We start from the raw sequence: 5315 nt of genomic DNA, 5'->3' as shown, positions 1-5315 counted from the left end.
TCCCACAAGCCATCCCCCTGCCTGAGAGATGCTTCCCTCCTCCAGACTCCACAAACTCCTGAATTTGTCTGAGGAAACTGCGGCCAGACTGTGGAGTGTGGACCCTCTCTGCGGTCACATGACTGGCCTACATTCAGGTTCAGGTGGCGTCCGCGGTATTATCAGCCAAAACTTTGTAGGCCTATAAAAATGTGTTCCTAGTAGTGGTGTCGTCTCGTCGGTATAGGACATGCAGTGTGTTGTTTTGCCAGTTGCCATCGAAATGCGCTTAATTAATGACAAATGCGATAGCCTTCCAATCCTTGCAGAATCAATGGACACTCGTGGTTTTTGAGACAACAATATTATTATGGTCATGCTGTGGGGGAAATCTTTTTATGTAATTGTACTGTTTTAAACGCCAGCGAGATTAAAACAGGCGAATCCACACGCCAGGGGAACTATTTTTGTGTGTAGAGACAATACAGTATTCTTCACTGCAAAACTTTTCACTGGATTTGAGAGCATTTACTCCACCTAGTGGTTTTATTCAGTATCACAGATATTTTTTAACTCAGTGGTTCTAAAAGTGGAGTCCTGGGGTCCTTAAGAGGGGTTCCAGTGTAGTAGGGCACTTTTGAGGGGTCCACGTGCACGTGCATCCCTTTAGCTTAGGCTCACATGCTTGCTCTTATCCTTAGCGACCCAGGATCGCTACACTACCTCCTCCTGTGGGAAGCGCAGCCCCTGCGCTTCAGCTTACTCCCTGCCTTACCAGCTTGGTGCAGCAACTGGCGGACGCTTTCAGCTCCCTCACGCATCCCATCCGGGCTGCCTTCCGATGACCGCGCGGCCATCCCATCCCACTTCTGACACCAATGTAACATATCGCTGATACACCAAGGAACGGAGAGTTGTAGTTGGTACAGGGTCTTTATTCACAGGCTCCTTTAGCTCCTAGCAGCTAGCTTCACACCGCTAGCTCTACACACAGCAACCGTCTCAGCTCGCTCCATAGCTAGACTGACATCCGGCACCCCGGCCGCTGGTCCTATATACCCCGTTTCCCCTAGGAACACACCCACACACATTAGTTCCTAGGTGCAATCTAGACACTTCTATTGCACATCACATTACAGGTAATACCTGGATTACCTGGAACGCTACAATACCAAGACAAAAACCTGTCCAAAATGTGTTTTTTTCCAATGTTTTATTACCCCTATGAGACCCGCAGGATTTCTGGCAGGAACGCCGGTGAGACTCTTTCAGAGACCGTGGTTCGCTCAATTCTTTAGCTAGGTCAAAGGTAGGGATATCATTTGAAACTAGACAACCTAAGGTTTCCAATGGGGCCAAGCTTGTCATGCTAGCTCGTCGGGAAGGCGGCTAAATAACTAATGATTCAAAGTCAGACAAAATTTTGGCAAGGGAAAAACCTGACCGGCCCACTAGCCAGCGGCCCACCGGCCATTGCACCGGTAGAATTACATTGCAGTCCAGCCCTGCACATAAGGTGCTTATAGGTTTATAGAAGATATTATGCAAGGGGTCCATGAGAAACCAGCCAGGCGAGTCACCCGTTGCCCCCAACTTCAGCGAGATAGGCCAGAAACAGGTCCCAAATAACTGAAAACTTCCCAAGTGAGTTGGTCCTCAGGAACCTAAAGCTTAATTTATACTTTAGAAAGTGTCTCTCAGCACATGGTCGCAGACGAAAAAGAAAGTGGTGTTCATGGTGTTGCATTTATACTTCAGTGAACGTTCGCCACCAGTCAGTGAACAGGTTGGCCTGATGATGCATCGTGCTTCTTATTTTCCATCAAGTGCAGTTGACTCTTTTCTTTTTTTAAACAGGTTCTGGAGCAAAGATCAGCCCAGTAGTGCTTATAATGAAGAGGACTGTGTTCACACTTATTGGACTCAAGAACTAAACAGCTGGAATGATGGGTCTGTGAAAAAGTGATTGACTTCTAACATTATGTGTCATCTCAAATGAAAACATATTGTGACTTTACACCTCACACCAAGACTGCCATTCACACAGAGAACGTGAAATGCTCCTTTTAAGAGATTGTTTTATTGTTTGTAAAGCACTTTGTAATCTTTGTCTCATAGCTTCAGAACAAGAATGGCTGTTGGGACCAGGATCAGTTTTGTTAAGCATTCAGTAGAAGTGTAGATTTAACAGCTCATCTTTTCTTCACTCTCGACTCAAGACTTAAAGTGATTTTGTGTGGTCTTTGACTGAATTTCAATCATGGAAGACTAACCTCTACAGCATAGTTTAGAGCACCCCATGCGTACATGCCCCTCGTCATTCAGGGTGTGTAACTCCTTAGTGACATCACTGATGACGTCACAATTGCTTGAGTGACATCACTGATGACATCACAATTGCTCGAGTGACATCACTGGTGACATCACAATTGCTCGAGTGACATCACTAGTGACATCACAACTGCCCCTTCTACATTTCCCAATATCCAATCAGCTAAGGACATCTGTCTCTCCTGATCTGCTGAGCCAATCACCTAAGCGAAGCGGTGGTGGTGGTGGTATATAGAGCCATTGCTACTACGTCAATACTCACATTTGTGCCATCATAGTCCAGTAAAAATGTCACTTGACCTCACACTAATTGCAACAAAACCAAACTCAACTGATTTTGTATCCTCAATATGTCCTCAATGAAGGAAAAAAAGTGTTAAGGAAATGTATGAAGTGAAAATTTTGAAAATTACCTATATGATGCTACCAAAAACATTTTTTTATTTATTTTTTAACATTTTTTTTATTTTATTTTTATTTTTTATTTTTTTCTCCTTGAAGCAAAAAACACATACAGGATATAAGTGATGAGATTTATGGCACATTTAAAAAAAAAAAAAAAAAAGGCTTCCATAGGCTTCCATAGGCTACCATCATATTTAGGTCATTTTCAAAACTTTCCCTTCATACATTTCCTTAACACTTTTCCTCCTTCCTTCATTGAGGACATATTGAGGATACAAAATCAGTTGAGTTTGGTTTTGTTGCAATTAGTGTGAGGTTGACCCACATATTTGCATAAAATGCCTGGACTATCATCCTCAGCAGTTGTCTCGCTTACGGAGTAAATAGGCTCAAGCAAACAGCCTTCATCAGCTCCCGCGTAGGCCTCGCTTCCGTGCAGAGCGTTGAGACAGAAGATGGAGATGTCTGAGCACGTTCACATCTACGATGACGAAGATGCTGTGGAAGAAGAGGAGCGTCAAAGACAGAGGGCAGAGAGGGCCGTAAACACAGCTGGAGGGAGCGACGAGGTGGAGGAGATCTATGCAAATGTAAACAACTGTGGGGGTCGTGACCCCAGATCAAATACACCAAAAGAGAAGAAGACACAAGATAAGCAGCTAATGGCTCATTTCCACCACATTTTACTGCCCTGCACAGCTCGTCACCACTCGGCTCTAAACGTATCGGCCCGATGGACGTTTTGCTTCCACCGCGGATCATCTGCCCCCACCCACCCCTGCCCACAGCTGGTCGTCATAGCGACCGCATATCTGTCCTTCGCTTATAGCCGAAGTAGGCTATAACATAACGTTACAATTAAATCCATCCACAGAACTTTTAAACTGTTTATGAAATACTGGTGCCTCTAAATGACCTACAGTGTACATGGGCAAATGTGACAATCGGCCAAGAGAATGGATATCACTTTGTAGTTAGTCAAACTCACAGGCATGCGCTGCGCTGTGCGGGGACGGGAGAGGCGCAACAGAGTGAAGCCTCTACCCCGCAGCCTCTCACCAGGCAAGACCGCGGCTTCACCAAACACCCGCTGCGGCCTAGCGGAGCGCTGCAGCCTGCACTCAGCTACAGAGCTCCCTGAGCTCCCCCGATTTTATTTCACCGGAGGCGAAGGCAGCAACACAAAAGACTGATGGAAATATACATAACAGAAGAGGTAAGACCACTAAACTGGTATGCAGCCACCAGCATTGAATTGACAGTCAGTAGACAGAGTAAACACGATTCTGCCTAACCAATCAGTCGTCAACAATGTTTTCACGTCACCGTATGAACCCGGGTTCACACTAGAACCACGACGAGGCAGGTACTAAAAGTAACACGACTCGACTCCAATACAACCCGGGTTGGGATAGTTTTTAGTGGTGGAATGAGACCATTTATTGAGTCGAGCGGAGCGGGACCGCGCTACTACCTGCGGTGGAATTGGGCCATAAGTGAGTAACACACACACACACACACACAATCAGGTCTCATTCTTCACCAACTCACCCATAGCCAGCGTTAAGTTCAGTTAATTACATGTAGTAGTTGGGCACTAGGTAGTTTGGTAACACTTCATAATACTGTAACACAAAAAATGGGTAGTTACTGAGGAACGAGTAAGGAACGAACCATTAGTTCATGAATAGTTAATGATTAGTTAATGAGTAGTTGATAGGTAGTTCCTTAATGGTAGTTACTTAAGAACTGACCATTAGTTACCATGTTAACGAACCAGTAAGTAATGATTACTTCCCTAAAAAAATTTTTTTTCATTTGTTTTCATTCACTAGTTCATTAATAGTTAATGGGTAGTTCCTTAAAGATCCTTAATGGTAGTTACTTAAGAACTGACCATTAGTTCCCATGGTAGTTACTTAAGAACTGACCATTAGTTACCATGTTAACGAACCAGTAAGTAATGATTACTTCCCTAAATTTTTTTTTTAATATATTTCACTAGTTCATGAACAGGTAGTTCCTTAAGAACTGACTATTAGTTACCATGTTCGTGAGCATGACTCCACCATATACTTACCAGTTGTTCATGAGTACTCATCGTTACTTCATGATTACCTTACCATTACTTACCATGTTAGTGCATCATTACTTCCTGCTTACTTTACCATTAGTTCCCATGTTTGTGCCCCCTCAAGTAAAGGAGTACATCTTACTGAGTAGTAACGAAGAATACATTACTTCCTGCTTACTTTATTTAAGTAATGGTGTATTCCTTAGTAACTACTCAGTAAGATGTACTGCTTTACTTGAGGGGGCACAAACATGTTAAGTAATGGTAAAGTAAGCAGGAAGTAATGGTGTATTCCTTAGTAACAACTCAGTAAGATGTACTGCTTTACTTGAGGGGGCACAAACATGGGAACTAATGGTAAAGTAAGCAGGAAGTAATGGTGTATTCCTTCGTTACTACTCAGTAAGATGTACTCCTTTACTTGAGGGGGCACAAACATGGGAACTAATGGTAAAGTAAGAAGGAAGTAATGATGCACTAACATGGTAAGTAATGGTAAGGTAATCATGAAGTAACGATGAGTACT

This window comes from Poromitra crassiceps, assembly GCF_964638095.1.
Source record: "Poromitra crassiceps genome assembly, chromosome: 1".
Classification (NCBI taxonomy): Eukaryota; Metazoa; Chordata; class Actinopteri; order Beryciformes; family Melamphaidae; genus Poromitra; species Poromitra crassiceps.
Note: the sequence above shows the minus strand (reverse complement) of the source record.